General features: G+C 59.6%; 1 protein-coding gene across 4 annotated transcripts in view; it reads right to left on the bottom strand.

Annotated features, from left to right (window-relative positions):
• The window catches only part of TBC1D14 (TBC1 domain family member 14), a 105,539-nt gene extending 86,368 nt beyond the window's left edge, over positions 1-19,171 (bottom strand). Inside the window, exon 1 of one of the 4 annotated variants that reach the window (XM_039911946.1) lies at positions 19,136-19,171. The gene's annotated coding sequence lies outside the window, so the exon portion shown is untranslated. Of the gene's footprint in view, positions 1-2,407; positions 2,472-19,135 lie in introns of those variants that run through there. The other 3 variants (XM_029062375.2, XM_039911945.1, XM_029062374.1) reach the window with 3 other exon arrangements.
• Between the last annotated feature and the right edge of the window lie 3,824 nt (positions 19,172-22,995).

Genomic DNA, 22,995 nt, shown 5'->3' with positions numbered 1-22,995 from the left:
GTCACCCAGCGCAGACAAGAGGCGGAGCCGGGAGTAGAACCCAGGTCCTTGCGGCTCCCCGGCCCGCGCTCCACTCGGCCACGTGACGTGAGCCGACGGTACTGAGCGCTCACCGCGTACGGGGCACCGTACTGAGCGCCGGGGACGATACCGTGCAACACATTCAGGAGACGCGCCGCCTCCCCACGACGGGCTTACGGTCCGGAGAGACCCTAAACTAGTAGGGTTGGGTCACCTCGAGGAGCAGCGCGGCTCGGTGGCAAGAGCCCGGGCTCGGGAGTCAGAGGCCGTGGGTTCCAGTCCCGGCTCCGCCGAAGGTCAGCTGTGCGACGTCGGGCCGGTCGCTTCACTTCTCCGGGCCTCGCTGACCTCGTCTGGAAAACGGGGGTGAAGACCGGGAGCCCCACGGGGGACGACCCGATCACCTCGGATCCACCCCAAGAGCTTAGAACAGTGCTTGGCACACAGTAGGCATTTAACAGACACCGCCATCATCATCACCGTTGTTGTTATTATCTTCCCGTGAGTCCCCCCGGGGTCAGGGACCGGGTCCAATGCCCACCCGTATATCGTCTCCCCCCCCCCCCCCCCCGGCACTAAGCACAGGGCTCCGCACACGGTAACTGCTTAAAAAATGAGAGAACCCGGGTTCTAATCCCACCCGGGCCGCTTGGCTGCTGCGTGACCCTGGGCGAGTCGCTTCATTTCTCCGGGCCTCGGTTCCCTCCTCTGCAAAATGGGGATTCGACAGCGGTTCTCCCTCCAGCCTCTCGGCCTCTTCTCTACCCCAGGGCTTGGACACGGTAAGCACTCGGCAAAAAGCGTGATTAATAACAATGTCGGTATTTGTTAAGCGCTTCCTACGTGCCTGGCACCGTTCTGAGCACTAGATACAAGGTAATCGGGTCGTCCCACGTGGGGCTCACGGTCTCAATCCTCATTTTTCAGACGAGGTCACCGAGGCCCAGTGAAGCGACTTGCCCGGAGTCACACGGCTGACGGGGGCCGGGATTAGAACCCACGACCTCTGACTCCCGAGCCCGGGCTCTTCCCACCGAGCCGCGCTGCTTCTCTGTTACCGCTCTCAACGACCACGACCGGCACCGCGAGAGCCTCGGGCGGGGGGGCGGGGAGAAAGAGGTCAGGGAACGAGAGAAGCAGTGTGGCCTCGCGGATGGAGCAGGGGCCCGGGAGTCGGAAGGATCTGAGTTCTAATTCCGGCTCCACCCCGCGTCCGCTGCGTGACCCTGGGCGAGTCGCTCCACCTCTCTGCGCCCGTCCCCTCTTCGGGCAAATGGGGAGACTAGGACCGTGAGCCCCGTCTGGGGCACGGACTCCCTCCTATCTGAGGAGCTGCCCCGGTGCTTAGGAGAGAGCCTGGCACCCAGTAGGTGTCGCGTCTGATGTCTGTCTTCCCCTGATAATGATGGTATGATGATGATAATTAATCCGGAATAATAACAATCGCGGCATTCGTTAAGCGCTTACTACGTGCCGAGCACCGTTCTAAGCGCCGGGGGAGATACGGGGGGATCGGACTGTCCCACGTGGGGCTCACGTTTTTTAATCCCCATCTTTACAGATGAGGGAACCGAAGCACGGAGAAGTGAAGTGACTCGCCCGAGGTCACACGGCAGACGAGTGGCGGAGTCGGGATTCGAACCCACGGCTCCTGACCCCGGGCCCGGGGTCTTTCCGCCGAGCCGCGCTGCCCCTTGCGGGGAGGGACCATTTGTCTGTCACGTCGTAATAACGATAGCACCGATAATAATAATAACGGTAGTTAAGCGCTTACTACGTATCAGGCACACTGTATTCTCCCGAGCGCTCGGAACAGTGAGTGGCACGTAGCGGGTGTAATTTCCTTCCTTCGCTTCCTACTTTCTTTCCTTCCTACTTTTTTCTTTCCTTCTTTCTTTCTTTCTTTTCCTTCTGTTAACGTCTGCCTCCCCCTCTCAGACTATAAGCTCCTTGTGGGCCGGGAACGTGTCCGTTATACGGTACGCATAGCAACGGTAACGTTATTTGAGCACTCACTAGGTACCGGGCACACCGCATTCTCGGTACAGTGCTCCGCGCACGGTAAGCGCTCACGGCTTAGCGGCTAGAGCCCGGGCCCGGGAGTCCGAAGGACACGGGTCCTGATCCCGGCCCCGCCGCCCGCCTGCCGCGGGCCCCTGGGCGGGTGGCCTCGTCTCTCTGGGCCTCGGTGACCTCATCCGGGAAGCGGGGATGAAGACCGGGGGCCCCACGTGGGACCACCTCATCACCCCGCGGCCCCCCGAGCGCCGAGAACGGCGCGCTCCGCACAGAGCGGGCGCTTCCCGAACGCCATCGTTCTCAGGAAATACGACCGCAGGCGGTGCCCGGCGAGCAGCCCCGGGGGAAAACGCCCGGCCGGCCTTACCTGGTGAAGAAGTTGCCCGCCGCGGCCGAGCCCGCGGTCCCGGCGGGTTCGGGGCCGGCGGGGCCGGGCGGGGGCGGGGGCCGGGCCGGGCGGCCGCCGTCCTTGGCCGAGCTGAGCGTCACGTCGGAGAAGGGGGCCTCGTCGCCGCCCAGGGTGACGATGGCGCTGGAGCCGCTGGTGGCCGTGAAGTCGGCCCCGTCCTCGGGGCCCGGGCCGGCCCCGTCGCCCGCCGCGGGCCCGTCGCCGCGGCCGGGGGCCGGCCCGCCGCCGGGGAAGGCGGACCGGGGGCCGGCGGACCCATCCCGCTCCGCCGAGGACGCCGACGACGCCGAGGAGGACGAGGACGACGGCGGGGAGGGCGGCGACGCCGGGCGGGGGGCCGGCCGGGCCGGGGGCTCGCGGGGCTTCGGCCGGACGCCCGGCGCGCCGCACTGGACGGCCTCGGGGTCGCCGATCTCCAGGGTCGGGATGGCCGAGTCGGCGCAGCGGGGGCCGAGCCGGGCGGGGGGGGGGCCGGAGGCTCACGGCCCGGACCGGCCGGCCCGCCCCGCCCTCCGCCGAGCCCGGCAGCCGCAACCCGTTGATGGAGGCTGAGATCTTCTGCCCATCGCTCATCTTGGTCCCACGCCGACCTGCCGGGGGGGGGGGGAACGGGGGACAGAGGGAGCGGCTCCTTCAGAACGATGACGCAACGGATCCCGGGATCACATAAAGCGCCCGCTGCGTGCCGGGGACCGGACCCGGCGCCGGGGGGGGGGGGGGTGGGGGGTGGGTACGGGCGAATCGGGCGGGACGCGGCGCCCGTCCCCCGCGGGGCTCGCCGTCTCCGCCCCCGTTTTCCGGGGGAGGGAACCGAGGCCCAGAGAAGCGAAGCGACTCCTCCGAGGTCGCGCGGCGGAGGCGCGGCAGCGCCGGGATCAGGACCCACGACCTCCCGACCCCCCGGGCCCGGGACCTATCCGTTCCGCCACGCCGCTCCCCGTTGGGTCAGTCCGGCGGACCACGGCGAACGGCACAATCCGACAGCCGAAAAACCCCCCCTCCCCCGCGAAACCCCGACGTCGCTCTTCCTCCTCCTCCTCCTCGGTCCCCCTTCGGAAAGAGCCCGGGTTTCGGGATCGGGAGACCCGGGTTCTAACCCCGCCGGGGCCGACATCCCCGCCGTGGGGACCCGGCCGGGGCGTCTCGAGCCGTGCGTGCCTCCGTTTCCTCATCTGTAAAATGGGCGATTCGACACCTGTCCCCCATCAGACCGTGAGCCCCACGTGGGACGGGGACCGTGTCTGGTCCCGACTGGGCTTTGGAGTCAGGGCTCATGAGTTCGAATCCCAGCTCAGCCACTCGTCGGCTGTGTGACTGTGGGCGAGTCACTTAACTTCTCTGTGCCTCGGTGACCTCATCTGTAAAATGGGGATTGAGACCGTGAGCCCCACGTGGGACGACCTGATTCCCCCGTGTTTGCCCCAGCGCTTAGAACGGTGCTCGGCACCTAGTGAGCGCTTAACAAACACCGACATCTATTTATTTATTTTAGTCTAGAAGCCCGGTGGCTCGGCGGAAAGAGCCCGGGCTTGGGAGTCGGAGGTCGCGGGTTCTGCTCCCGGCCCCGCCACCTATCAGCTGTGTGATTTCGGGCAAGTGACTTCACTTGGCTGAGTCTCAGTTCCCTTATCTGTAAAATGGGATCAAGACCGTGAGCCCCACGAGGGACAGCCTGATCACCCCGCATCTCCCCCGGCGCTTAGAACGGTGTTTGGCACACAGTAAGCGCTGAACAAATGCCATCGTCATTATCATCATCTCTACCCCGGCGCTTAGTACGTAGCAATTTCTTGATACACAAGTGCTGTAGATAAGAAAACGAAAAGCGTTTCGCGAGGAGAAAATCACTGGGCCGGTTCAGGGTGGAAAAAATAAAATAAACCCCTCGGGCTGGACACTCGCGGACTTCAAAGGGAACGGTCAGGAGGGGCAGACCGCGACCCGTCCCCGTTTCCATTATCGGGGAACCGCTTCGCTGCACGAGCGCCGAAGAGGTAGAGAAGCGGCGTGGCTCGGTGGAAGGAGCCCGGGCTTGGGAGTCGGAGGTCGTGGGTTCGAATCCCGGCTCTGCCGCTCGTCAGCCGCGGGACCGTGGGCGAGGAGTCACTTCCCTTCTCTGAGCCTCAGTTCCCTCATCTGGAAAATGGGGATGAAGACCGGGAGCCCCCCCCCCCGCGGGACAACCTGATGACCCCGTATCTCCCCCGGCGCTCAGAACGGCGCTCGGCACACAGTAAGCGCTTAACGAATACCAACATTATTATTCTCATTATAAGCCAACGGCGAACTTGGTCACGAACTCGCGGCTCTTTGGAAATGCCAGACCACCGGTCCCAGCTGGACAGCGTGAACGTCCGCGAACGCCAGCCAGGCCTTCCGCGCAGCCTGTGAGCTCGTGGTGGGCGGGGGACGTGCGTCCGCCGATTCTCCCACCGTCCACTCCCACGGGCTCGGCGCGGCGCTTTACACGCAGCGAGCGCTCAATAAATACGACTGAACTGAACGGAATCGTCAGCCGGGACGCACTCAGTCACGACCAGCGGAAAGGGCGCGGCCTCCCGGTTAGAGCGCGATCCCGGGGGTCGGGAGGACCGGGGTTAATAACAATGTCGGTATCTGTTAAGCGCTTACTATGTGCAGAGCGCCGTTCTAAGCGCTGGGGGAGATACGGGGTCATCGGGTCGTCCCCCGTGAGGCTCACGGTTAATCCCCATTTTACGGACGAGGGAACTGAGGCACAGAGAAGAAGTGAAGCGACTCGCCCACGGTCACGCGGCCGGCGAGCGGCAGAGCCGGGATTCGAACCCACGACCTCCGACTCCCAAGCCCGGGCTCTTTCCACTGAGCCACGCTGCTCTTCTAGTGCCGGCTCTGCCGGCGGCTTCCTGCGTGACCTCGGGCGAGTCGCTTCGCCTCTCCGGGCCTCGCTTTCCTCAGCCGCAAAATGGGGAAGCGGGGTCTCCCTCCGACCCGGGCCGAGAGTCCCACGCGGTACGGGGACCGTGGCCGACCTAACTGATTTATACCTACCCCGGCGCTTAGCACGGTGCTTTTGGGCACTTACTGCGTGTCAAAAACCGGAAGACGATCATCGGGTCTGGAGGGGAAACGTGGACTATGTGCACCCCCTGCAGACGGCCAGGCTTCGAGAGGAGTTAGAACCCGAAATATCAGAGAGCGCGCGCCCGCGCCAACAGCTCCTCTTCTGTGACCGGGAAGCGGCGTGGCCCGGCGGAGGGCACAACTGCCTCGGCGTCAGAGGACCGGGGTTCTAATGCCGACCCTGCCGACCGCTTGCTGGGGGACCTCGGGCGAGTCGCCTCCCTTCTCCGCGCCTCAGTTTGCCCCACGGTCAGACGGGGATCGAGACTGTCGCTACACCTCCGGCCGCGGCTTGGGCGAGGCCGTTTCTCCTCGAGGTATTAAAACCCACCACCCGCAAACCCGGTAACCGCCTCGCCCGACCCCCGGCCCGCGCCCCGCCTCCGGCCCGGAACGCCCTCCCTCCGCAGATCTGCCGGACTGACGCGCTTCCCCCCTTCAAAGCCTTACTCGCCTCCTCCGGGAGGCCTTCCCGGACTCGGCCCTCCTTTTCCTCGGCTCCCCCTCCCCCTCGCCTCGCCCCAACCCGCTCCCCTTGCTCTACACCCCCGCCACCTCACGGCGCTTGCGTATACGGGTACGCATCTGTGATTCTATTTATTTAGATTAATGCCTCTTTTACTTCTTATGTGTGTATATATATATATATATATATCCCTAATTCTATTTATTTTTATCGATGCTGTTGATGCCTGCACTTGTTTTGCTGTCTGTCTCCCCCCCTTCTACACTGTGGGCAGGGACTGTCTCTCTCTGTTGCTGAACTGGACTTTCCAAGCGCTCAGTACGGCGCCCCGCACACAGTCAGCGCTCAATAAATACGACTGAACGGAGGGATGAACGACGGCTTCGGTTTCCATCGATCAACGGCATTAATTAAGCACCCGCTCTACGCAGAGCACTACATTAGGCGCCTGGGAGAGTAAAAGTATTGGCGGGGGGGGGGAGGTCTCACGATGGGGACTTGCTACGTGATAGAAAAGAAAATAAATATTAGTAGGAAGTGCTGTTTTTTAGCCTTCAAGCTGCTTGGAAGCAGTGAATCGTGACGGGATTCTGGTGAGAGCACGAGAGAGAGAGATCGGGGAGATGAAACCTCAGACACGCTATAGTCGAAAGACTACACAGTCCTCCCAGGCAAAGCCCTGGGTGGAAAATAAAATTTAAAAAAAAAAAATCACATTTCCTCCAAGAGGCCTTTAAGCTCTCACTTCCCCATTTAAGCTTTTCCACCAAAGTCACGGTGGGGGGGGGGGTCTTCCCCTTAAACACTCTGACCACCTCCCCCCGCCGGGACTGTCGCTGCAGCCTGGCGTAATAATAATAATAATAATGTTGGCATTTGTTAGGCGCTTACTACGTGCAGAGCACCGTCCTAAGCGCTGGGGTAGACACGGGGGAATCAGGTCGTCCCACGTGAGGCTCGCAGTCTTCCTCCCCATTTGACAGATGAGGTCGCTGAGGCACAGAGAAGTGAAGTGGCTTGCCCTAGGTCACCCAGCCGACGAACCCATGACCCCTGACTCCAAAGCCCGGGCTCTTTCCACTGAGCCACGCCGCTTCTCACTACGCTGCTTGGCGTAGGGGCTAGAGCCGGGCCCAGGAGTCAGAAGGTCATGGGTTCTAAGCCTGGCCCCGCCACCTACCTGTCGCCTGTGTGACCCTGGGCAAGTCACTTCGCTTCTCTGGGCCTCGGCTACCTCGTCGGCAAAATGGGGAGTGAGACTGGGAGCTCCACGTGGGCCGACCCGATCTGCCCGTAGCCATCCCAGCGCTCGGTACGGCGCCTGGCACACAGTAAGCGCCTAACTACCATAATTATTCTTACGTACAAAACCCACCTGTAGCTTTTTTTTTTTTTTCCCAAAACGTCCTCTCCCCATTTAGTCAGCAGCCTCCTCGTAGGCGGGGCTTGTCTGCGCCTACTCTTTGTAGTGCGCTCTCCCCCGTAACGATAACAACGGTGGTATCTACTACGCGCAAAGCGCTGTTCTAAGCGCTGGGGGGATACACGGCGATCAGGTTGCCCCACGTGGGGCTCACGGTCTTCACCCCCATTTTACAGATGAGGTCACTGAGGCACAGAGAAGCGAAGTGACTTGCCCAAAGTCACACAGCTGATAAGCGGTGCTTAGCGCAGTGCTCTGCATCCAGTAAGCACACCACAAAAGCCACCGACTGCGGGGCCGCACCCGGGAGGAAGACGAGGCTGGCCTAAGCTCTCCACGGAGATTTTGAGGGGGGCAGAGGTTCCTTCTGGGCTGAAAGTGCGGCGACCCCGCTTTTGAGACAGGAGCTTCAAGAGAGGAGTCGAAAGGGGCGGTCGAACACTCTGAAAAATCCGTCCGACGTACCTGCTCGGCAGGGGTAGGCGCCAACTCCGGGGGCCAATGATGAGAATAACGGGGGTAACTGTCAATAATGAGAACGATGGTATTGGTTCGGCACTTAATATGTGCCGGGCGCTGTACCGAGCGCCGGGGGGGAAACGAGCAAACGGGGTCGGACCCGGTCCCCGTCCCACGCGGGGCTCACGGTCTCCATCCCCACTCGACAGATGAGGGAACTGAGGCCCAGGGAGATAAAGCGACTCGCCCAAGGTCAGCCGGCAGACGAGTGGTGGGGCCGGGATCGGAACCCGTGACCTTCTGACTCCTAGGCCTGGGTTCCACCTACTCGGCCACGCTGCTCCTCGAGCGCTTACCGCGTGCCGGCAACGGTACACCGTGCGCCGGGGCGGGTGCGGGCGGGTGGGGTCGAGGCGGTCCCCGTCCCGCGTGGGGCTCACCGTCTCGATCCCCATTCGACAGATGAGGCAACCGAGGCCCAGAGAAGTGAAGCGACTCGTCTGATGTCCAACGGCAGACGAGTGGCGGGGCCGGACTTGGAAGAATAACAATACTGATAATCACTGTTGCATCCGTTAAGCGCTTACTACGCGCCAGGCACCGTACTAAGCGTCGGGGTCGATACGAGCGCACCGGGTCGGACACGGTTCCTGTCCCACACGGGGCTCAAGGTCTCGCTCCCCGTTTTCCGGATGAGAAAACGAGGCCCAGAGAAGTGAAGCGACTCGCCCGAGGCCACACACGGCAGACGGGCGGCGGAGCCGGGCTTGGAACCCACGACCTCCGACTCCCAGCACCAGGTTCTAATGACGCTGGTATCTGTTAAGCGCTTACTAGGCGCCGAGCACCGTTCCAAGCGCTGGGGGAAGATACGGGGCGAGCGGGTCGTCCCACGTGAGGCTCACAGTCTCATTTCCCATTTTACGGAGGAGGTGACCGAGGCCCAGAGAAGTGAAGCGACTCGCCCCCAGCTGACAGGCGGCGGAGCCGGGATTCGAACCCACGGCCTCTGACTCCCAAGCCCGGGCTCCTCCCGCCGAGCCCCGGCCGCTTCTGGCCACTTGGCCAGCGCTGCGTCTCCACGGGACGGCCTCCCCCGTAGCCTCCACCGGCGACCCGGCTTCGCTCCCGCCGGGTGTTGGGAAGATCCAGCCTGGCCGCTCTGGGGCCGGTGGGCGCCTCCCTCCCTTGCTCCCTTTCCCTCCTTCCCTTCCACTCTAATCGGTGGTATTTTCCGAGCGCTTCCCGGGGCGGAGCACCGTACTCGGTGCCCGGGAGAGGACCGTCCACCGCAGTCGGAGGTCACGCTCCCCGCCCCCAAGGAGCTGGCGCTCTCCCACGGGCCCCGGACGGCGCTCGGAACCCGATAATCACGCAAAGAGAACGGCGCCCGGCACGTCGGCGGCGCTTGACAGATACCACCATTATTAAATGCCGTCGCCGGACTGGCAGCGAGGCATCGTAAGGCCGCGGAGACCCAGCTCGGGCTGTTGGCGTGACGGGAAATTGGCTCCCCTCCCCTTAACGGGCCTTCCCTGGCACAGAAAAAGGCACCATCACTTCCATTCCCACCCCCCACGAGAGATTTCCGGGCTTGGGAGTCAGAGGTCATGGGTTCGATACCCGACCCCGCCCCTCGTCAGCTGCGTGACCTCGGCAAGTCACTTCACCGTGCCTCAGTTCCCTCATCTGCAAAATGGGGATTAAGCGCTTAACAAAGGCCAACATCATTATTATTATTTTTAAATGAAAGCCTCACCTCCCACCCTGCACTCGAAGGGGGTCCCGGCGTAACAGAGTCTCCTGATGGAAAGGGGAACGTGGAAATAAGGGAATGTGGGAATCTATAGGCTCGGAAGGGCGTCGATTTCAATGTACTCAGGAAGAGGAGGAAATTGTCATAATGTGACTTGTTGGGGGGGGGGGGGGGAATGGTGTTCGTTAAGCGCTTCCTATCTGCCAGGCGCTGTACTAAGCGCCGGGGCGGGTACAAGCTAATCGGGATGCTCACGGACATGGGGCTCACGGCCTTAACCCCAATTTCACCCATGAGGTGACCGAGGCACACAGGAGCGAGGTGACCTGTCCGAAGTCACACAGCTGACAAGGGGCGGAGCCGGGATTAGAACCCGTGACCTGCCGACTCCCAGGTCCTTGCTCTACCCACTGCGCCGGGCTGCTTTTCAACCGGGCACACAAAATCTGGGATTTTAAGGAGTCCTTCTACCCATTCTCTTTCAGTTTAGCAAGGACAGAACACTTTGGAGGTCCTCGTCGGCTAGACCGTAAGCTTCCTGCAGGCCTGATGATAATAATGTCGGTATTCGTTAAGCGCTTACTATGCGCAGAGCACCGTTCTAAGCGCTGGGGGAGATTACGGGGTCATCGGGTCGTCCCACGTGAGGCTCCCAGTGAATCCCCATTTTCCAGATGAGGTAACCGAGGCCCAGAGAAGTGAAGTGACTCGCCCACAGTCACACAGCTGCCAAGTGGCGGAGCCGGGAGTCGAACTCATGACCTCTGACTCCGAAGCCCGGGCTCTTTCCACCGAGCCACGCTGCGGTATCTGTCGAGCGCTTACCATACATCTATATATATACATATATGTATATTATGGTACTTGTTAAGCGCTTACTTTGTGCAGAGCACCGTTCTAAGCGCTGGGGCAGATACGGGGCGATCGGACCGTCCCACGCGGGGCTCACATTTTTTAATCCCCCGTTTTACAGACGAGGTCACTGAGGCACAGAGAAGTGAAGTGACTTGCCCCAAGTCACACAGCCGATAAGCGGCAGAGTCGGGCGATTAGAACCCACGACCTCCGCCTCCCAAGCCCGGGCTCTTTCCCCCGAGCCACGCCGCTTCTCTGGTAGGGGAAACGAGGCGGGGATCATTACCCCCGTTTTACAGACGGAGAAACTGAGGCACGGGCAAGTGAAGCGCCTCGCCCACGGTCACCCGGCAGGCTGAGTCTTCCGACTTCTCTACTCTCCCAAGGGCTTTGCTTTCAGGAGGTTTTTCGACCGGGACGGTTTGACGATGAGATTCTGCCGGCTTTCTCTTCCCCGCCGCGGCTCCGCCGCCCGCCCCCTGCTCTCCACCCGACTGGCGTCGGGGTCAATCCAAGCGCGCGTTCCGTCAGCCCCACGGTCCTCCCGTCCACGTCCGTGATTTATTTACCTCTAGTCACGTCTGGCTCCCTCCCCCCTTGACTGTCGGCTCCCGTGGGCAGGGAACGTCTCCGCTGTGCTCGTCTGCCGGACTATCCCAAGCGGTTAGCGGCGCGCCACAGTAAGCGCGCGGTAAACACGATAACGTTTCGACCGCCGCAACCGGCCCCCTGCTTGACCCGCCTTCCTCCGCTCTCTCCCCTCTTCACTCCGCCGCCTGCACCATTTTACTAAAACGCACTCTGCACACACCTCCCGACTCCTAAAAATGTCCTCCCCGGGGCTCAGTCCGGACGGTCGGCCGCGAAGGCGATCACTTCCCCTCCTTCTCGCGGCGCCTACGGAACTCGGATCCGTCCCCTCCAAGCACCCGAAGCAGCGCGGCCTGGTGGCTGGAGCCCGGGCCGGGGGAGCCGGCGGGTCTTGGGTTCTGATCCCGGCTCCGCCACTCATCTGCGGGGTGACTCTGGGGAAGTCGCTTCACTTCTCTGGGCCTCAGTGACTTCATCTGTAAAACGGGGACGGAGACCGCGAGCCCCGCTGGGTCCAACCCCATCCGCTTGTAATAATGACGTCGGTATCTGTACCCACCCCGGGGCTCAGTGCGGTGCCTCGCGCATTGTAAGCGCCTGACACACAGCATTATTAATCCCGGTGTGGGCGGGGGCTGTCGCTATTGCTGAATCGTCCTCTCCAAGCGCTTAGCACAGTGCTCTGCCCACGGTTAGCTCTTGATAAGTACAGTCGAATGAATTACTAGCACTTGATATTCACCCCACCCTCAGCACTCGTGCAAATATCTCTAATTTATTTTAAATACCCGTCCCTCCGACCCTCTAGACTGGAAGACCCCGACAGCCAGGGTGTGCGGGCTGTCGTACTGTACTCCCCTGAGCGTTTAGTACAGTGCTCCGCATGCAGTGCGCTCCTAATAAGTACAACTGAATCAATCATTAGCACTTGCTATTCACCCCACCCTCAGCACTCGTGTAAATATCTCTAATTTGTTTTAAATACCCTTCCCTCCGACCCTCTAGCCTGGAAGATCCCGGTAGCCAGGGTGCGCAGGCAGCCGTACTGTAGCGAAGCAGCGCGGCTCAGCGGAAAGAGCCCGGGCTTCGGAGTCAGAGGTCACGGGTTCGACTCCCGGCTCTGCGGCCCGTCGGCCGCGTGACCGTGGACGAGTCACTTCACTTCTCTGTGCCTCAGTTAAATCATCTGTAAAACGGGGATTAACCGCGAGCCTCACGTGGGACGACCCGATCCCCCTGTACCTCCCCCAGCGCTTAGGACGGTGCTCTGCACGTCGTAAGCGCTTAACAGATACCGACGTTATCATCATTACTCTCCTAAGTGTTCGGTACAGTGCTCTGCACGCAGCAGGCGCTCAATAGATACCACGGATCGTTTAACCGACGTCTGCCCTGTCCTCTCCGGTTATCGTTTCTCCTCTCCCAGTACACCTCGTCCCTCTCCGGCCAACCTCCCCTGGGTGCCTCATTCTCATCTTTCTCACTGCCCACCTCCGATCCTGTCCTCTCCCAAGCGCTCAGTTCAGTGCTTTGCACCCGGTAAGTGCTCCGTAAAAACGACTGAATGGAGGAGAGCACGAATGAATGAAAAACCCTCCTGCCTGCCTGGAACTACTTCCCAGCGCCCTTCTGAAATCACACTTCCCCCTCCCCCGGGGAGGCCCTCCCCGACCCATCTCTGACTTCCCCGACTTTAGCACCTGCCTGCCGTGTGACCTCGGGCGAGTCGGCCACTTGTCAGCTGCGTGACTGTGGGCGAGTCACTTGACTTCTCCGGGCCTCAGTGACCTCATCTGTAAAATGGGGATGAAGACTGTGAGCCCCACGTGGGACCACCTGGATCCCCCCTGTGTCTACCCCAGCCCGCTTAGAACGGTGCTCTGCACCTAGTAAGCGCTTTAACAAAATACCAAACATTATTATTCTCTGGGGCCCCGGACACGTCGCCTGCAAAAAAACGGGATAATTCTTCTCCCCCCCGCTCGGGACCGTGAGGCCCCCGTGGCGATCGCATCACCTTCTCTCTACTCCGGCGCTTACTACGGTGTTTCGCCACAAACCACAGTGATATTCTGTACTTGGGTACTCTCCCCCCCACGGCGCGCCGAGCGCATTTCTTTGCCACTCTATTACGTTCCTCACCCTCGGTATTTATTTTAATGCCCGCCTCCCCCCTCCTTGGTCAGAAGATCCTTGAGGAGGACGTGGACCATATCCGCACCCTCAACCGTGCGCGCTCCCAAGTGCTCGGCCCAGGGCTCTGCGCGCTGTAAGCGCCCGATAAAGTCCACCGCGTGCTTGGCTCTTGGGGTTACTGCTCGTGTCATCTTTTCTAAGAGCGCGTCGGCCGGGAGCGGGAGTTAAACGTTTGCAGGACGAAGACCCGGGGAAGCTGACACCCGATGATTAATTCAGTCGCCCCGTCACTTCTGAGCAAGTGGAAAAGGATCCCCAAGCTAGCCGTCCGTAGGGACAAGCACCGCTGAGAATCCCAGAGATAAAAATTCCGGGGGCAGAGGGTTTCCACGATTACAACAAAGCACGCCCCCAAAGAGGCCGAAAGACGTTCGTGTTCCCGCTATCCCCTTCGACTCTGAAGCCCGGGCCCGACTGGATGATCTAGCTCCGTCCTCCCATCCGATCCTCTAGACCCTACGCTCGTTGCGGGCGGGGGACGGGTCCGTTCGTCGGTCCGTTGTCCCCTCCCAAGCGCTTGGTTCGGCACCCCGCGCACGCTAAGCGCTCGCTACATACGACGGACTCCGAGGTGAGCTCATGGGCCAATTCCAGCTTCCGAGAAGCCGAGCGGCTCCGGTGCCGAGGGGGGAGGGAGAGACCTGTAAATCCCGATCGGGCTCCAGGAGCTCCAAGTGGTCTCCGCCACGGTCCCTTTCCAAGGCTGCCTCGAATTCTCGGAGGAAACAACTCGTGAGCCACTCTCAGTCAGCTTGGGGGAACCCAAACCAAGCGACCCGTGCGTTTCGGGCCTTTACTCTTTCAAAGATGAGGGAGTTGAACCTCCACCGCCGAGACGGACGGCCATTTTGTCTCCTCTGAAGACCGCCGGACGGACGGGAAGCTTCTCCCCACTGCCGTTCGGAGAACGACCTCCCCCCCGACCGCGATGCCTTAGGTCGTATCGGAGCCTTAACGTGATATACGGCAATTTCTTAAACAACTTCACTTCCCGGGGGGGAGGTTCCACCCTGGCGGGCTCCCCGTCCCTCCTGCGTCATCTCTGCGCTCGGGTCGACGGCCCGGGCCGCTTGACATCCACCCCACGGGACTCGTGAAGCAGCACGGCCCGGTGGACGGAGCCCGGGCCCGGGAGTCAGAGGACGTGGGCTCTAATCCCGGCTCCGCCGCTCGTCTGCTGCGCGACCCCGGCCAAGTCACTTCTCTGGGCCTCGGTTCCCTCGTCCGCAAAATGGGGATGAAGTCTGTGAGCCCCAGGCGGGACAGGGACCGCGTCCGACCCGATTGCTTGTATCTACCCCAGTGCCGAGAGTAGTGCTCGACACCCAGTGAGCGCTTAAATATCATTATTATTATGCACGTGTTTTTAGATTAGTCGCTCTCGATCATTTATATTAATGCCCGTACTGTAAGCTCCTCGTAGGCGGAGAACGGGCCTGCCAACTCTGTTATTCAATAGTATTTATTGAGCGCTTACTACGTGCAGAGCACTGTACTAAGCGCTTGGAAAGGACAAATCGGTAACAGATAGAGACGGTCCCTGCCCTTTGATGGGCTCTTCCAAATGCTCAGTACGGTGCTCAGGCTAAGTTTGAATTCCCATCAATTAATCGATTACAAAGGACCTTCCGACAAAGGTAAGCTACAGGGAAGCACACGGGTACTCCCCCGAGGCTGGAGAGCGGTCACGGAATCCCTATACTTTTTTGCCATCAGATGGACTCTGAGCCCGTTGCGGACGGCGGCTGTCTCTCTTTATCGCTGTCCCCTACTTTCCAAGCGCTTAGGACAGTGCTCTGCACACGGAGAGCGCTCAGTAAATACGACCGAATGGATGAATGAAAGAATGGCAATAAGCGGTTTAGGCTTCAACGGCATCTTCGACGACGACGACCCTCCCCGCCGCCGTCGAAGCCTTATCGAGGGCCCACCTCCTCCAGGAGGCCTTCCCCGACTGCGCCCTCCTTTCCTCTTCCCCCACCGCCTTCTGCGTCGCCCTGACTCGCCCCCTTCGTTCATTCCCCCTCCCGGCCCCGAGGCCCCTTGGTCCATATCTTTTATCTATTTATATTAATGTCCGTCTGCCCCTCTAAACTGTAAGGTCTCCGTGGGCAGGGCAAGTGACCGTTTATTGTACTCGCCCGAGCGCTTAGTAGAGAAGCAGCGTGGCTCAGTGGAAAGAGCACGGGCTCCGGAGTCGGGGCTCATGAGTTCGAATCCCGGCTCTGCCACTCGTCGGCCGTGTGACTGTGGGCGAGTCACTTCACTTCTCTGGGCCTCAGTTCCCTCATCTGTAAAAGGGGGATCAAGACCGTGAGCCCCACGTGGGACAACCCGATTCCCCTATGTCTACCCCAGCGCTTAGAACAGTGCTCGGCACATAGTAAGCGCTTAACAGATACCAACATTATTATTACAGTCCCCCGCACACGGTAGGCGCTCAATAAATACGCCCGACGGACTGATTATCCCTTCGCATCTTTTGACAAAATGGCCTCACGGAGAAAGCTACATTCAAAACATCTGGGGTATCTGTTAAGCGGGGATCAGGTGCTGAGCACTCTGCTGAGCGGTGAGGTAGGTACAAGGTGATCAGGTCCCACCCCAGGCTCGTGAGCTGAGGAGCGAGAACATACTTCCTCCCCCCTTTACGGCTGAGGAAACCGAGGCGGAAGCGGACGCCTCTCGCCCAATTCCACCCAGCGGACGAGCGGCGGAGGCGGGATCGGAAGCCGGGTCCTCCGGGTCCTCCGGGTCCCGGGCCCGGGGCTCTTTCCGCGGCACGTGGAAATCGTTCTGCTTCCGTCGATGGCCTCGTTCGCCGCTTTCGTTACTGAGCGGGTGCGACGGACCGTCCGACCCCACCGCCGACCCCACGGGGGGCAAACGGAGGCAGGAAGGAAAGCGCGCGGTCACCGCTCGCCCCAGGAGAAGCCGTGGGGGGCCTCGTCACGGAGGCTGCTCCCTACGGTGAAAATAACACCTCGGTCTTCCGTAGCCCTTCTTCCCCCAAGCGAGCGCTCGCCCATGAACGAGCTCTTTCTCTGGCCCTCACGACAACCCCCTGAGGGAGGGAGGGAGGAACGGCGGGTAGCGTTATCCACATTTCGCCGAGGAGGAAACTGAGGTACGGGGAAGTGAGATGCTGATGATAATCACCGGGGTGTTTAAGCACTTACTATGTGCCAGGCCCTGTGCTGAGCGCTGGGGTGGACGCAGAGGATTGTTCTCCCCCGCTTCAAAGTCTTAGTAAGTCTTAGGTCTTATGAAGCAGCGCGGCTCAGTGGAAAGAGCCCGGGCTTGGGAGTCAGAGGCCGTGGGTCCTAATCCCCGCTCCGCCGCCTGTCAGCGGTGTGACCTTGGGCAGGTCACTTCACTCCTCTTGGCCTCAGTTCTCTCATCTGCAAAATGGGGGGGAAGGCTGTGAGCCCCACGTGGGACAACCTGATCCCTCTGTATCTCCCCCAGCGCTCAGAACGGTGCTCGGCACATAGTAAGCGCTTAACAAATACGACCTTCATCATCATTACTGAAGGCACGTCTCCTCCAAGAAGCCTTCCCTAAGGTCTCCTCTCCTCTTCTCCCATTCCTTTTCACACTCTCCCTTGTTCCTTCCTTCATCCTCCCTCCCATCCCCACTGCACATAAGGATAGATCGGTTATTTACATTAACGTCTGATTCCCCCTCTAGACCGTGAGCTCACTGCGGGCAGGAACGTGTCAGTTTGTCCTACTGTACCGTCCCAAGCGCTCGGTACAGTGCTTTGCGCACAGTAAGCGTTCAATACATGCGACTGAGTTCGAATCCCAGCTCTGCCACTTGCCAGCTGTGTGACCGTGGGCGAGTCACTTCACTTCTCTGGGCCTCAGTCCCCTCATCTGTCAAACGGGGATGAAGACCGTGAACCCCACGTGGGACCATCTGATTCCCCAGTGTCTCCCCCAGCGCTTAGAACGGTGCTCTGCACATAGTAAGCGCTTGCCAAATACCATTATTATTATTATTACGAATGACTACAAGCAAACGGGGTTGGACACGGGGCCTGTCCCACGTGGGGCTCACGGTCTCCATCCCCATTTTCCAGATGAGGCCCTGGGAAGTGAAGCGACCCGCCCGAGGTCCCTCCCCCGGCAGACAAGCGGCGGGGGCGGGATCAGAACCCGCGACCTCCTGAGGGGCAGGCCCGGGACCCACGCTGCATCCAAACGCACCCGCCGGGCCGCAAGACCGACTTCCCCACTCCACGTCGCCGGGGTGGTTTTGGCCCGTGTGGCTCCCACGCGATCCCAAGGCCCAACCCTCCCCTAAACGCTGAGCCCGCCATGGCAGCGGCCGGCAGCTGCCCGCCCCGCCTCCAGTCAACGCCCTGTATTGAGCGCTTACGGTGTGCAGAGCACCGTACTAAGCGTCAGGGAGAGGACGGAAGAAGAGAACCGGCAGACGGGTCATCCCGACGACCACCCCCCGGACCCCTCATCGGCCCGACTGGTCTCCCCACGCCCCTCGCCCCCACCCCCGGCGCCACACTGACCTCGGGGAAAGCGCAGGGGTTCGGGAGTCAGAGGCCCCGGGTTCTAATCCCGCCTCCGCCCCTCATCTGCTCTGTCACCTTGGCCAACCCACCTAGCTTCTCCGGGCCTCCGTTCCCTCATGTGGAAAATGGGGGTGGAGACTGCGAGCCCCATGGGGGACACCCTCACTGCCTCCGTCGTTATCTGTTAAGCGCTTACTATGCGCAGAGCCCCGTTCTAAGCGCTGGGGGAGATACGGGGTCATCAGGTTGTCCCGCGTGGGGCTCACGGTCTTCATCCCCATTTTACAGATGAGGGAAGTGAAGGCCCAGAGAAGTGAAGTTCATTCAATTCATTCAGTAGTATTTATTGGGCGCTTACTATGTGCAGGGCACTGTACTAAGCGCCTGGAACGGACAAGTCGGCAACAGATAGAGACGGTCCCTGCCCTTTGACGGGCTTACGGTCCAACGGTCACCCAGCTGACAGGTGGCGGAGCTGGGATTCGAACCCACGACCTCTGACTCCCCAGCCCGGGCTCTTTCCACCGAGCCGCGCTTGTATCTCCCCCGGCGCTTAGAACAGTCCCGGGCACCCGGTGAGCGCTTAACCCACCCCACTGTTATGAGAGGCGGGGCAGAGCGGCCTAGTGGAAGGCGCACGGGGTTGGAAGTCGGAGGTCCTGGGTTCCGATCCCGCCTCCGCCACGCGTCTGCCGGGTGACCTTGGCCAGGCCACCTCGCTTCTCTGGGCCTTCGGGTGCCTCATGGGGAAAAGGGGGGGGGGGGGTGAAGAAGACTGGGAGCCGCAGGTGGGGTCTCCCCCAGCGCTTACAACGGGGCTTGGCACGTAGTAAGCGCTCAGCCCCTACCCCCGTTCTGGTGATGCCGCCTGCAGGGGGCAGGGGGCGGCTTTTCCCATAGTGCCCCGGGGCAGGGGGCCGCTTTTCCCATAGTGCCCCGGGGCAGGGGGCCGTTTTTCCCATAGTGCTCCGGGGCAGGGGGCCGTTTTTCCCACAGTGCCCCGGGGCAGGGGGGCTGCTTTTTCCCATGGTGCCCCGGGCCAGGGGGCTGCTTTTCCCATAGTGCCCCGGGGCCCGGCCCTGCCGCTCCCCGCCTTCCTCCCCTCAGGGCCAATGGCGAGAGGGGGTTTGGCCCCGCCGCCCGCCCGGGGGGACCCCCACACTCACCCCACCCGACCTCTCCCTCGGCTCCCCGTCAGGCGGGGCGACGCCCCCCGCGTCCCCCGCGTCCCCCACCCACTCACCCCGAGGGCGGCCGGCGGGTGACCCTCGTCCCCGCCGCACGGGAGGTCCGGGGGCCTTACCTGCTCAGCTCCACCCGCGGCCATTTTGAAGCTCCGGGGGGCGGGGGAGCCGGGGGAGCGAGGAGGGCGGGGCCGCGGCCGAACGCCCGAAGAGCCGAAGGGCCGAGGGGCCGAACGGCCGGCGAGGGGAGGAGCTCGCCGATTGGGCTCCGAGGTTCAGCTCGCGGACTCGGGCGGGCTCGGGCCGCACTCGGGCCGGACTCGGGCAGCGCGAGGGGCGGGGCGGGGCGGGGCGGGAGCGCCCAGGCCGAAGCAATCGAGCGGCCGAGCTCGTCCATTCGGCTGCGCTCGAGCAGCCTGGCCTATTCAGTCAGTCAGTCAGTCATTCATTCATTCATTCATTCATTCATTCATTCATTCATTCATTCATTCAGTCGTATCTGTTGAGCGCTTCCTATGTGCAGAGCACTGGACTAAGCGCTTGGAATGGACATTTCGGCCACAGAGAGAGACCCTCCCTGCCCATTGATGGCTCACAGTCTAAACGGGGGAGACAGCCAGCAAAGCAAAACAGGACAAAACAAAGACAAGACCTCATCCGACAAAAACCAGATCACATCATAGGAGAGCCCGGCTTTGGGAGTCAGAAGGTCATGGGTTCTAATCCCGCCTCCGCCCACTCGTCAGCTGCGCGACCTTGGGCCAGTCCCTTTCTCTGGGCCTCAGTGACCTCATCTGTAAAATGGGGGTGAAGACTGGGAGCCCCACGTGGGGCAACCTCCTAATAATAATGATGGTATTTGTTAAGCGCTTCCTATGTGCCAAGCACTGTTCTAAGCCCTGGGGGAGATACAAGGTCATCGGGTTGTCCCACGTGGGGCCCACAGTCTTCATCCCCATTTTACAGATGAGGGAACTGAGGCCCAGAGACGTGAAGTGACCTGCCCAAAGTCACAGAGCTAACAGGCGACAGAGCCATGATTAGAACCCACGACCTCTGAGTCCCAAGCCGGGGCTCTTTCCACTAGGCCACGCTGTTTCTGATGACCTGGTATCTATCCCAGTGCTTAGAACAGTGCTTGGCACATAGCGCTTACCAAATGCCATCATTGTTATTAGTATCTATTATTATTAAACACTGACATTCCCTGCTCACAGTCTAGAGGCGGGGGAGACAGACATCAAGAAAATAAAATGACAGATATGGACGTAGGCGGTGTGGGGCCGGGAGGGGGCAAAGAGCGAAGGGAGCGAGTCAGGGCGACGCGGAAGGGAGTGGGAGAGGAGGAAAACTGGGGCTTAGTCAGGGAAGGCCTCTTGGAGGAGATGGGCCTTCAGTAAGGCTTTGAAAGTTGGGGAGGGTCATTAATAATAATAATAATGTTGGTATTTGTTAAGCGCTTACTATGTGCCGAGCACTGTTCTAAGCGCTGGGTTAGACACAGGGGAATCAGGTTGTCCCACGTGGGGCTCACAGTCTTAATCCCCATTTTACAGATGAGGTAACTGAGGCACAGAGAAGTTAAGTGACTTGCCCAAAGTCACACAGCTGACAAGTGGCCGAGCCGGGATTTGAACCCATGACCTCTGACAAGTCATTGTCTGCGGGATTTGAGGACGGAGGGGATTCCAGGCCAGAGACAGGCAAGATGGAGGTCCAGTGAGAAGGTTGGCATTAGAGGAACAAAGTGTGCGGGCTGGGTTGGAGAAGGAGAGAAGGGAGATGAGGTAGGAAGGGGCAAGGGGATGGACAGCTTGAAAGCCAACGGTGAGGACTTTTTGTACTCCTCAGTTCTTTCTTCACAACAGGCCCTGAATAGATACAGCTAATAGTAGTGAAACACCTTACCTGTACTTGCAAAAAACACCAGTGACATATACATAAGGTGCTGAGAGCCCTACAAAGAAGTGTTCTAATAAAGAAGTGTCTAAAATCCTCTGGACCTATTAAGATAGATAAGAGCAGAGAAGCAGCGGGTCGTAGTGGATAGACCCCGGGTCTGGGAGTCAGAAGGTCGTGGGTTCTTATCCCGGCTCTGCCACGGGTCTGCTGTCTGACCTTGCCCAAGGTTACTTCACTTCTCTGGGCCTCGGTTCCCTCATCTGGAAAATGGGCATTGAGACCATGAGCCCCATGTGGGGCAGGGACTGTGTCCAACCTGATCTTCTTGTATCCTCCCCAGAGTTTAGTACAGTGCCTAGCACACAGTACGCACTAAGAAATACCGCATTGATTATTATTATTATTTAATTTGTGACGAGAGAGTGTCAGGAACACAATCGATAACAACACTTGACATTTTTTGTTTCATCGTCGTTATCGTTAATGGCAGTTGCCAAGCGCTTCCTATGTGCAGAACACTGTACTGAGCGCTTGGGAGAGTACAATACAACAGAGTTGGCAGATATATTCCTTGCCACAATGAGCTTGTGCTGATTTGGAATGTAAACTGGAATTGTCATTACCGGCAAGGACGAAAACCCTGGCCGATCCAACCCCAACAAATTGAAGAGTAGCCTGGTGGTTGATTGATGGCATATCTATTGTTTTGTACTACACGAAAAATACAGATTTTTTTTTTTTGTTTGACTTCTGAACTGACTACCGAGCCCAGAAGGGCTAGTCAGTCAGTCGATCGTATTTATTGAGCGCTTACTGTGTGCAGAGCACTGTACTAAAAACTTGGAAGAATACAGTTTAACAATATAAGAGACACATTCCCTGCCCACAGTGAGCTTACAGTCTAGAGGGGAAGACAGACATTAATAGAAATAAATAAATGATAGATGTGAGTATAAGTGCTGGGGGGCTGGAAGGGATTGGTGAAGGAAGGAAACAAGTCAGGATGATGCGGAAGGGAGTGGGAGAAGAGGAAAGGAGGGCTCAGGGAAGGCCTCTTGGAGGAGGTGGGCTTTCGATATTTATTTATTTTATATATTTGCTGATTTATTTTGTTTACTTTATTTATTTGATGCTGTTGATGCCTGTCTACTTGTTTTATTTTGTTGTCTGCCCCGCCCCCCTTCTAGACTGTGAGCCCGTTGCTGGGTAGGGATCGTTTCTACCTGTTGGAGAATTGTCCTTTCCAAACGCTTAGTACAGCACTCTGCACACAGTAAGCGCTCAACAAATACGATTGAGCGAACGAATGAATTCAATGAGGCTTCGAAAGCAGGGAGAGTCATCGGATATGACCGTCGGATATGACGACGGAAGGCGTTCCGGGCCAGAGGCACGACGCGGGTGAGAGGTCGGCGGTGAGATAGACGGGATCAAAGTACAGTGAGAAGATTAGTATTAGAGGAGTAAAGCGTGTGGGCTAGATTACAGTAGGAGAGTAGTGAGGTGAGGTAAGAGGGGAGAAGGAGGTGAACTGCTTTAAAGTCAATGGAAAGGAGTTTCCGTTTGATGCAGAGGCGAATGGGTAACCACTGGAGGTTATCTGGGGAAACACGGACGGAACATTTTTGTGGAAAAATGATCCGGGCAGCAGAGTGAAGTATGGACTGAAGTGGGGAGAAAAAAGAGGCCGGGCGGTCAGCGAGGAAGCTGATGTGGTAATCGAGGCCGGAGAGGATAAAGGGCTTGGATTAACGTGATAGCCGTTTGGACAGAGAGGAGAGGGTGGATTTTAGCCATGACGTGAAGGTTGTCCCAGCAGAATTTAGTAATAGATCGAATATGCGGGTTGAATGAGAGAGGAGTGGAGGAAAACGCCAAGGTTACGGGACTGTGAGCCGGGAAGCCTGGTGGAGCGGTCTACGGTGATGGGAAAGTCAACGGGAGGACAGGATTTAGGTGGGAAGATAAGAAGTTCTGTTTCGGACATCTTAAATCTGAGGCGACGGCAGGACACCCAGGTAGAGAGATGTCTTGAAGGCAGGAGGAAATGTGAGACGGCAGAGAGGCAGAGAGATCG

Source organism: Ornithorhynchus anatinus, chromosome 4 (assembly GCF_004115215.2).
Source record: "Ornithorhynchus anatinus isolate Pmale09 chromosome 4, mOrnAna1.pri.v4, whole genome shotgun sequence".
NCBI classification, from domain to species: domain Eukaryota; kingdom Metazoa; phylum Chordata; class Mammalia; order Monotremata; family Ornithorhynchidae; genus Ornithorhynchus; species Ornithorhynchus anatinus.
Note: the sequence above shows the minus strand (reverse complement) of the source record. Positions and strands in the feature narration are given on the sequence as shown.